We start from the raw sequence: 12,134 nt of genomic DNA, 5'->3' as shown, positions 1-12,134 counted from the left end.
ACAGGCGTCATTTGAAGGATCAAGCTCGACGAAAATGGTTCACATTAGTGAATACTAATGCCATCTCTTAGAATTTTCAGGTACTTATGAGACTGCCTAGTATCTTCTTTTATCACATATGAAATGATTAATCTATTCATAATCAAAATCCGTTATAGATCTGAGTACATATATCAAAACAGGAAACGTTGACGAAACGACTATACCATGAGCTCAGTGTTGATCGATACCAAAGTCGATACTATCCAGCGCTATCGACGCCATATTGGCTACTCTCAGCTGCTCTCTTGGTGTCTCTTCTAAAATCGCCGAAATCCGTTTTAAGTGTTTGCGCATCGCCGCATCGCATTTCGCGCAAGCCTTTCTGCCAGCACAAATTGAATTTCAGAGTGCGCATCTGAGAATCATCAGAAACTCAACATACCTGTCAGTTAATCATCATATTACTCGTATATCAGATAGGAGATACTACACTTAAGTTCCGTTTCTGGTTAAAATTAAGTGACCTTCTTAATCCAATGCAAAAATGAAATTCATCCACATTTCAAATTCATCATCTTGCATTACTGTGACTATTTACTTTCAGATTATGTAATTCAATATTAGCTGTTATTTTTACAATAAAAGTTTATTTTTTCTTAAAACTGGGATAAAGGGTAGAATGTTGACAATGATTTAAAATATGTACAGGGAAACGCAAAAGCAAGTGCTGACTGAGGAGGGAATTACAGAGAGTTTTAGAACAGAGCGAGGGGTAAGACAGGGTTGCCCATTAAGCCCAACACTCTTCAATATTTTTACTGAAGACATGGAGGATGAATGGATTAGAAAGAAGGAAGGAGGCACACAGTGATAGGAAACACGAAAGTATATGCACTCAAATTTGCAGATGATTTAAGTTTAGTAACTGACTTCCCAGAAGATTTAAAGGAAATGCTCAAAACTTTAGAAAAATATAGTAATAAAAATATTACATTTTGAACATTATATTACAAATAAAATTTATAACGCTTCGGGATATCGAACCTATGTCTATATACTTAAATCTATCGCCTAGCAGTCGGAAGTGCTAACCACTTCGCTAAACCGACAAGTTGAAACACTGTGAAAAAGTCGTCCTCATAATCTACTATTCAGAAAAGTTAATGTAAATGTAAAATACACGAACTGTTCACAGTAAAAAAAAAGGATCAATTTTGTTGCAGATCAATTTGATCTTATTTTTTGGTTTATTTATCAGACTAAACAAAATGGCCACCAGTTCTTGGCGTCGGTGTCATAACGATATAACCTAAAAATTGTATTTAACTACACGTAAGTGACAACTACACTTCACAGGTGATATTTTCTAATATTAGATTCCATTATTTTTGCAAACATTTCAATTATCCTGCACGATAAGAAACCATAAAAAGCTTGCATATAAGCTAAAGTACTCTAAGAACATCAGTCATCTTGGTTTGACTTTATACATGATCCCGAATCACATCCTTATAATCTCAAATTCGATCATTGACTCCGGCAGATCAAAATGCTCTTGAATTCGGTATCCTTTTTGTTGCATATCCAAATGATATTGATTTGGGTATCATTTTGAACACTGTTTTCTACTGTGTTAACAGAAATGTCAATACAACAATTTTTAAATAAATACTTTAAATCGATTACAATTTTTCTTCGCATAATATTTCGTTTTCTCCGCTGTAGACTACTTTACAAGTTTTTTCAATGACAGAACTTAAAAATTTCGTCATGAGCTTTAACGATTTTTCAACACCAAAATTGTTATCTTTCGTGTAAGATTGGTTTTTCAGGTGCTAAAAGTGACGCTTGGCGCAATAAAGTGCCGATTCTGGGCCAAGCATAGGTGGAGGATCGGAAAATATAAATAGCCAATACAGCCTGCCAGCACTGGCTCAACATTGAACCGATTCAAATGAAACATGGTTTGCTGTGGTAAAAGTGACATTTGGCCCAGTAATGTATCGTCACTGGGCCAGACTTAGCCGATCTTTGGCTGCCAAAATTGGACCAACGCTGGGCCGTGTATTCAGCTGCGGCAATTCGCACTTGGGAGGGTGAAGAATGCAAAATATATGGAAAGTAATTAGAGGTGGTAGATAGGGGCAGTATCCATTTCATCGCGGTGTACCTGCTCGTCTTACCCTCTCCACTCGACTTCTCCTCACGTCCCTGACTTGCGAGATTGCTGTGCCGGGCTTTGCCAGCAGTGAGGCCGCTTTGTCCTAATGAGGCATAAAATGCCATACATAAAAATGTTATAGTTTTGCAATCAGCAAATTAAAAATATTATATTCGGAATTTATGTTTTTTTTGCGATTCTAACGATATGTAACTTGCAATTAAAATATTGAAATTAGACTAAGTTATGGCAGATATTTGTTTGCTTTGACCCTGACTAGATAGAATTATGGAATTCTCCGTAGAATAGTTGAAAATGCATCATTTTATTTAGTAGAAAATTCCTCCATTGACAATTTAATAGAATATAGGGAGTTTTACCCAACTGCATAGAAGAATATATACTTGAAACCAAGTACTTAATTTTTTAAACCAGAAAGACAAATCCTTAACAAAACAGTACACAATATAAATTATTTATTATATACATACAGATTTAGTCATACACAATAATTTTATAATATTAAAAATGGTGGTGGATTATTGGGCAATCGAATAGAACTAGGGGGTGAAAAAAAGGATTTTGAAAAATAAGGGCCACACTAGTGTATTAAACACAAGGGCAGTTAATTAATAGGAAATTAAACTTCACTTTCCAGAGAATAGAATTAAAATGAATGTACTTATTATAGTGGATTATAATATGGAAAATATAAGAGCATTAGTTCCACCGGATGAGTAATTGCCTAAAGAATACCAGGGGCTGCCAACAAAAACTCTCTGGAGTATGCATTTTTAAAATATATTCGTATATTACTCCATATGCACATGTAATTGAAATGTCAGATCCATCAATTGAAAAAAAACTTCAACCATATTCAATTTAATATTTAGACGGCTAATTTCTATCAATTATGTCCAATTTTCCTCCAGTTTCTTCATAGTAGATTTAACTAATCATCTGATTGTCTAACACTTGTGAATTAATTAGTAAATAATATTTAAATAAAATATTTAATTAGTTGTCTATTTCTGAATAGCGTCAATAACGCTGACAATAAAATATTATTATTTAATTGCTTCATCATAAAACCTGAATGCCTGAGGGAGTCGGCATCTTGGAACTAGAAGTATTGCCAGTTTCCATTCTGTGTTATTGAGAGAAACATTCTCAGAGGTCTTTTAATCAATTTAGGAGTTAAAGTTGGCTAAATGTTAAATTTATCCAATAATTATTTTAAGAAATATTTCGCAAGTTATTTGCAAGCCCAAGAGAATAATTTCGATCCCAATTTATCAAAACAATTCATATTCGCTATCCGAGAAATTATTATTATCATGAGATTCATTTTGTCGGAAAAACCGTTCCCACGAGATTTAATTAGTAATTAGTAATATATATTAATTAGATTAAATTATCAAGCGTATGTGCAAAATCGTTAGTGAACTTATTTAAAAACAAATTAATATTTCATTCACCCGTGCAGAAATCTCGGTCTGGCCCCGATCGGGGCCAGACCAGTCCAGGTCGAGTCCCGATCGGGGCCAGACAAGTCCAGGTCAAGTCCCGATCGGGAATCCTGGTCGGGGCCAGGCCGCGCATGAAACACACGCCCAGATCGGGGCCAGGTCGGGACATCCGATTGGGAAACCCGATCGGTGCCCGATCGGTACACGATGAGTCTCATTATAATCCATTCATGAATTTCACAAATGGAGTTTTAATATAAGTAAACACGAAACTATCGAATAGTCCTCTCCTTTCGAAGGCCACCTTAATATTTTGAATTTCCTATTAAGTTATTTTAAGTTAAAATTAAAGTGCTACAGACACGAAAAGAAAAGGTTTCAGAATACAAAATTGTATTATACTTTTGAAAATCGTAAAATTATTGTGGATAGTATCAGTTTTCAGGAAAGGGTTTGTTTTTTATGAAAAAAATGGATGATAACCAGAAATATTTTAAGCAGCAATTTTAATTTCTTGAAAAAATGTTGCCTATAAAACTTTTTAACAAATTAGAAAAAGTTTTTTCGCAAAAAGATTCCCTACAACTTGACATTTTCGAATGCTTCCAAAGAAAATCATCGGGAAATAAGCTGTGATTTACGATCTATTAACATTTTACTGCAAATAAATTCAATTTTCTGTCAATTGCATTACTTCTTGAAAAATCCAAGAAGGTGGTTATAGATAATTTTTTTGCTAAAAAATTGCGCCATCATTTATTAGATCGTTTTATTTTTATAAATCGGTTAAAAAGAAATATAGACCAACAACTTTTAAACAAAAATGAAAATTTTTGAATTAAATATTTCTGGTTGTTTTAAATATTATTTACAGAATATGCATTTAATTAATTTTTATTATTATTAATTCATTTCGACCTAAAGGACATTTTTATAAGTTGAAATTGCATTGTTTATAATAGAAAAGAAAAAAAACTTCGTTTATCATTTTAAACTTCGCGCGAAACCAATTAGATGCCGAATGCGACGCATGCACAGTTGAGTAACTAGTTCTTTCTGGAATGTTATGAAAATTTGTCCTTAAGGGCATGCGACACAGTGGAATTCCTACATTACCAACCTCTTTTTTCTATTGAACAAAATTTTTTTTTGAACCATAGAACTTTTTTTTGTAAATCAAATATCGAACTCAAAATTTCAGGAGAGCATTAGAAGACATTATCCTACGTTTATGTACTGCATTTGAATCGAAATTTGGCAAAAAATTTCAGAAATAATTTTTTTTTTTAATTCCGATTCAAATGCAGTACATAAACGTAGAATAATGTCTTCTTATGCTATCCTCAAATTTTGAGTTCGATATTTCATTTACCAAAAAAGTTCTATGGTTCACAAAAAAATTTTGTTCAATGGAAAAAAGAGGTTGGTAATGTAGGAACCCCACTGTGTCGCATGCCCTTAATGTATTTCTGTATTAAATTGATTATTAATACAGAATCAAAGTATCAATAACATAATCGATTGTATCACATATTTTACTCTTATAATTTAAAAACATTACAATTTTGTGCATACTGCAATTCATTTCTTGTCAATAGATTTGATGATTCTAACTCTACATTAAATCGAAAAACCTTGAGTTCTTTAATAATAATTGAAAACAAAAGAACTTAATCAATTTCAGCATATAATAATATTTGACTCATTTGATGGTAAATATACTAATTTGACGTCAAACAATTTAATTGATTATTAATTTATTTGAGGTTAGGTTTCAATGAGCCCGCAGAGTGTAATTACTTACTCTCATCTTCCTCGCACAGGTTTCGAGGTCTACTGACTGGTGTTTGGTGCCTCTGAACACGTGGCTTACTCGTTTTATGCATTTATAAACATTGCTAGAATATTTTAAACGAGTATTATGTATACAAAATTCACTGCACTACCAGAAAAAAATAAGCAGCACTAGTTCTTCGAGCGCATGGAGATGGCGTTTCAGTAGGAAATCGGTCTAGCCCGACCGGGCCCAGGTATGGGCCACACGGTTCTACCGATTAGGGCCAGATCGGGAAATCCGATCGGGGCCAGATCGGTATTACATTTGAAATCGGGCGATTTCTGCACGGACAGTTATTCAAAGCAAGTTTAATTCAAAAGTAAACTGAAAGCTGAAAAATTATTTTAGGTACATAAAAAAAGGTAGACTATTTCAAAAATAATAAACGTCTGTTAAATTTGTACGACCAAATATCCAGTATTGTTCTACATTTCAGTATAGTTTTTATAAGCAGAAAATTGATTTCAGATTATATTTGGAAAGTATTTAATTGTTTAATTTCTCAATGCAGTTTAAAATTAATTATTTAACTTGGCATTAATTGTAATGATTTGTTCAACTATACAATATTATTATATTAAATACAACATAATAAATTATACCTAATTATTCTAATTCATCATTATTATGTTTTCAAAGATCACGATAAATACATTATATTAATTTGAAACAGATTATTAGCGCTTGTGTGGAAAATTGTCCGGGCAGTCTGGTTACAGGTCTGGCCTGGCCTAGGTCTGGCGCTAGTCAGCGAGCCAATAGAAAAAAAATCTTAAGTTCCATCACCAAATTTTTTTTGACGTACTTTGAAAACGGTACAGGGTGTCTAAAATGATAGAAAATAAGAAATTCAAACTATGAAAACACGACTTTCTTTCTTATCTTCTGGAGAGTCTGGTCTGGCCGAATCCTGCCACTGATCAGCGAGCCAAGAAAAAAAATCTGAAGTTCCATCACCAAGTTTTTTTTATGTATTTTGAAAAAGTTACAGGTTGTCTAAAATAATGGAAAACAATAAATTCAAACTATGAAAACACGACTTTCTTTCTTATCATCTTGACAGGCTTGTCTGGTCCAGGACTGGCGCTGGTCACAGAGCCTATAATGAAATCTTTTAAACTAAAAAAGTTTATAGTGAGTTTTTTATATCCAAGACATTAAAACAATCAAGTTTTCCCAAGTAATTGTAATTCATTTCTTGGCCCTCGGCGTGCATATATCTTGCCAGTTGACGTCACAACTTGAAGTATTTTGACAGTGCTTGGCTACGACCTCTCGGAAACAGTGCTAGTTTTTGCCGATTAAGTGTCAGAAACTGTCAAAAATTTTTCTTATGTGCCTAATAATATATTAATGCAGCCAAAAGTTAGCTGTAAAATTGGAGGCATAAAATGAACCAAATCTTTATTAAGTTATTAAATAAATAGTAAGTACAAAAATACTTTTTATCTATTAAAAAAGAAAAAGTATTAGAACCGATAATTTCATGTATTGATTTTATTGATGGCAGTATAGTTTTGACGCAAAATTTGAATTTTTACTGATTATATCAAACATGTATTTTATATATTTTTCTAGGAAATCATGTTTTTCTTTTTGAGCGTATCCTCTAAACAGGGATTTTAGGATTCTCAACGATAAAACATTAATCGATCAGCCATTCACTACCCGTGTAGAAATTCAAATGGGGAACTAGTCTGGTTCCCGACCATTCGACCCCACTTAAAGTCGGGACCAGGCTCTGGTAACTCAATGCTTTAGAAGCGGTCGCGTATATTCGACTGTGGCGCCATCTAACAAGCCCGCATGTTTTTAAGATAAGATAAAAGATGCTTGAGATTATATCCAGACGATTTCTAGATGATTTAATTTAAAAACTTTTAAATTGAAAAACTAATAGAAGAAACAAATAGAAATACATAACGAATTGGTTAGTTAATTATTTATGTATTTCTGTTTGCTTTTTCTATTGGTTTTTCCATTAGAAAAATTGTTTTGAAGAAATAAGAAGATGATTCATGTATGGTTGAAGGCAGTTTTTATTTGAAACTTGTAATTATTTTCACAAACATTGGATCCTAAATTACTTTTATAAATGTTGTAGACTTAGTTGTTGCATTGTTTAATTGATAAACGCCGAATTCGTTAAATTTATGAAATAAAATATGGAGGTTTTGCTCCAAAAAATATTTAGTATTTTTCTGACAGCACTGGACACCACAAACAAACACAAGACACTCAAATCATTCGACAGCTGTGATTTGGTAAACAGTAAAGGAGTGAGAGAGATAGATGCAAGTATGGCCCCTGAGCGACGTGAAGGGGGGAACGACCGACAGAGCCATCTAACCAGCCCGCAACACAGTATCAGAAATATAAGTGACCGCGGTTTCCTATACTAGTGTCCAGAGCCTGGTCGAGGCTAGTCGGGTCATCTGACTAGCCCCCGACCAGTAGCGTCATGGTAGATTACTCGGGGGCTAGTCAGGTGACCCGACTCATCCTAGTCGGGGCCTGATCTGGCACTAGTAGGGGTCATATGATAATACATCCGTGTGGAATATTAACCAAACTCTCCAAAATTTTGTGGAACATCCCCTGAAAGTTTGTCAAAATACTTATTCTTTACGGAAATCTCCATAAAGTTTTTTGAAATATTTAAAAGTGCCCAAATTTACCCAAGATTTAATAGGGAACATATCCTACGCTTAAAAATACATAAATTTGTGTAACTAAATTCCCCAAAATTTGTGGAATATTCATTTAAAAAAAAAAAATTCAGCTGGAAGGCAACAATGGAAGAGCTTCGCTCTGAAGGAAGCCCCATGTTGGTCACAGTAGTCTCTGCTCCAGGTAATTATCCTTCGTTACGTGTGGGCTGTTGTGTTAAACACTCGACGCGTCATTTCTGTTGCACGAGAGGCGGCACGTCGCGCCCTTGCGGATTTTCTTTAAAGCTACCAGTCCAGAACCGCAAAACTTAAATGAAGGTGGTAACGAAATCTGAACTGTACTGTGCTTGATAGTTTACTACTAGGATACTGCTCTTCACTGATTAATCAAAAACTTTTTCTCTTTCCAATTTCAACTACATGAAGAATTGGAATTTATTTACATATAGCAAACCTTTCAGATCAATTTAAAAATAAGCATCTGTACAAATGTAGAGTCTTATGACTTTCGGCAGACTTTTCACTTACATCTATATGTATTTTTTCCAATATGAATTTTCTTAAAATTCCATACAAAGGTATTTATAAATGTTCCTAGAAATTCGCAATTTTCCAAAAAATACTACAAAAAAATAAGATTACGTCTTTTTGAAGATTTTGATCGTTGTTTTTATAGAAAGTTGATTTTCGTACAAAATTATTAACTTAATAGTTATTTATTAAGTATATTTGAGATGAATTTAACATGATTTTTTTCAACTATACAAAGTCATTATAATAAATATAAAATAATAAATTATAATAATAATTAGATGATTATCTTCAAATGAATAAATTTAACATATATCCAACTTTAACTCCTAGATTGATTAAAAGACCTCGGAGAATTTTTCTCTCAATAACACAGAATGTAAACTGGCAATACTTCTAGTTTCAAGATGCCGACTCCCTCAGGCATTCAGGTTTTATGATGAAGCGATTGATTAATAATATTTTATTGTCAGTGTTATTGACGCTATTTAGATTTAGTGAGGATTTGGTCAGAGGGGTTGATAAATGGTTAAATGAAAACCCGGAAATAGAAATTAGTCAGAAATTAACAAAAGTTCTGAAAATAGAACCGAGCTCAGGTCTCTGCGGAAATGCAAGAGACTTCGAAAAATGTGCAAAAGAAAGTGCAAATAGAAATCGACTGATAGGACTAGAAGAGCACGGCGATAGTGAAGATTAATTAATAATAATAAATCAAAATATAAATTGTGATGCAGAATTAGAATTAAGACTAGAAATTCAAAATAAGCGCGGATGTGCTATATTTTTGCAAAAATTAAAATATTTTGAGTCACATAATTTTTATAAACGGCTTATTATATTAGACTACTGTTTATTTATATTGTATATGTAAAAACGCACCAGGGCATACATGAGAGAATAAAATTTAATTGAATTGAATTGCAGTTTATTTTTTCTTTAGCGTTCAATTAATTTAATTAATTTGATTAATTTAATTAATTATATTAATTGGTTACAATATTTGGTCTTTTATAGTTGAAAATTGTTTTATTTTGTTGAAAAATTCGTCTTGTTTAGTTTGAAAACATTTTTTTAACTGAATGTTTAACTATTTTATGTTTGATTTAAAATTTACATTTTGAAAATTAAACAATTTTGTTGAAAATTCATATACGTATTTAGTGGAAAATGCGTCTTTTTTTAGTGAAACATTAATATTCTTCATTAAACATTTTTTACTTTGGTTGAAAATTCAACTATTTCCTAGAAAATTCATTTTTTGGATAAAAATTATATTTAGTTTCTTTGATAAAAGCTTAACTATTTTATTGGAAATTCTCAAATGTTTGAAAACAATTTCCATAACTAAAAATTAACACGTTCATGGTAAAAACTTAATGTTTTTGCTTGATAGTCTTTTTTTGGTAGAAAATTAATCTTCTTAGTCTATTCAGTTTTTGGTTAAAAAATTATCTTTTTTAGATACAAAGTTAACCAATTAATTGAAAATGAATGTATTTTGTAAAAAGTTAATTTTTTTTGTAGAAAATGAATGCTCATTTTTGAAAATAGATGTTTTCGGTAACAGATTAATCATTTTCGTTAAAAATTTCTTTCTGTGTTTGAAAATTTATTTATTTTGTTGAAAATTTGTCTTTTAGAAAGAAAAAAATCTTCTTTGTTTGAAATTCATCTTTATGGTCTTTTTTGGTAAAGAGTTTATCTTTTTGGTTAGAATTTCAACAAATTTGTTACAAATTCATTTTTTTGTAGACAAAATAAAAAAATTTAGTTCCATTTCATCTTTTTTCTTGAAGATTAAGTAGAAAAATTTGTTTAATCTATATTTTTAAGTTTGAAATTGAACTTTTTCGTTGAAAAATCGTTATTATCGGTTGAAAATTAATTTTTTTTACTAAAGAAATGAACTATTTCACCTTTGATTTAAAATATAAACTTTAACTTATTTTTAGTTGAAAATTTGACTTTCTTGATCGAAAATTAATCTTTTTGGTTAAATATTGATCATTTTAGTAGAAAATTAATTTTCTTGAATGAAAATATAAACCTGTATAAATATTCCATTTTTCGGTTGAAAATTTAACTTTTTTAGTTAAAAATTCACGTATTTTGTTGAAAAATCGTATTTTTTGGCAAAAAAATATTGTTCTTAGTTGAAAACTCACCTATTAAACGTAATTTTAATTAAAGAGAAACCGTGTTAATTTAAAGTTCAATATTTTGCTTGAAAATTTAGCTAAATCTAATTTGTTCAGTATATTTGTTTTGGTTAAAAATATTAATTCTTTTAACCAAAAATTTAACTATTCAATTTTTTGTTTGAAAGTTACCTATTTTAGTTGAAAATTCTTATTTTTTGTTAAAGTAAGTTTTGTTCTGGATATTTTTTCTTATTTCTAAACACCACTAAACACAATTTATCGGTGTTTTGTCATCTAAAACCAAATTAACTTTCCTGCCCCCTCTATAATCGTATATATTTCAATGGATGCATTGAACGAATCAAACTTTGGCGCACTTTATGAGGACTTCTGGTTCCGGACTATTCGCGATGTGCAGTGACAAGCATGTGTGAGCCTGTGTGAACCTGTGTGAGTATACTGCTGGCGCGGCGCTGCTGGCACACGTGCACTCGTGTAGTGGCACAACCGCGTTCGGCAAAATTCGAGATTGTTCGGAGATACTCGGGAACATATCGAAACAGCTCTATACGAAAATTCCAGACCTTGAGTTTAAAATTTCGGTAATGCGTCGCCGGTTCCTGGCACGTTCATAAGGGGCCGTACTTAAATTACGTAACAGGCGGGGCCGGGGGGGGGGGGGCGAGACATTGTGTTACGATTTGTCATGATAGGGGGGTTTGGGTCCTTCACTCTTGTATGTAATTTTTTGATTATAATTCTTACTTTGGTGTTGGAAAGTGAACTGGAATCTTCTTTGGATGAAAATTTTAATTATTTTTTCTGATGATTTTTTTTTTTAATTAGTCTGGTTGAGAAGGAATTTTTCTTTATAAAAGTCAACTTTTTGTTTGAAAATTCAACCAATATGGTCAAAAATCGTACTTTTTTATTGGGAATTCTGCTATTTTTTTCAAAATGTAAATTTCTCGCAAACTATTTACTTCTTGTTTAAATCTAATATTTTGGTGTGGTAAAGAGAAATGAAATATTTTCTAGATGAAAATTGATCTTTTTCTTTCAAAATTGGTCTTTTTCTTAAATTAAAAATCATTCTGTTTTAAGAGAAATTTCATCTTTCTTGGAATAAAATTAAATTATTTGATTAACCATTCATACTTTTTGGTTAGAAATTTTAATGTTTTAAAAAAATTTAACTGTTTAGTAAAAAATTTGCTTTTTGTTTCAAATCTATATTTTGTGGTTGAAAAATGATATTATCTTTTCTGGGTAAAAGTTCAGCTTTGAACATAAATTTTTCGTATTAAATTAAAAATTCATCTGTTTTAGTACAAATTT

This window comes from Belonocnema kinseyi, chromosome 9 (genome assembly GCF_010883055.1).
Source record: "Belonocnema kinseyi isolate 2016_QV_RU_SX_M_011 chromosome 9, B_treatae_v1, whole genome shotgun sequence".
Classification (NCBI taxonomy): Eukaryota; Metazoa; Arthropoda; class Insecta; order Hymenoptera; family Cynipidae; genus Belonocnema; species Belonocnema kinseyi.
The sequence above is the reverse complement of the archived record's forward strand: the minus strand, read 5'-3'. Positions refer to the sequence as shown.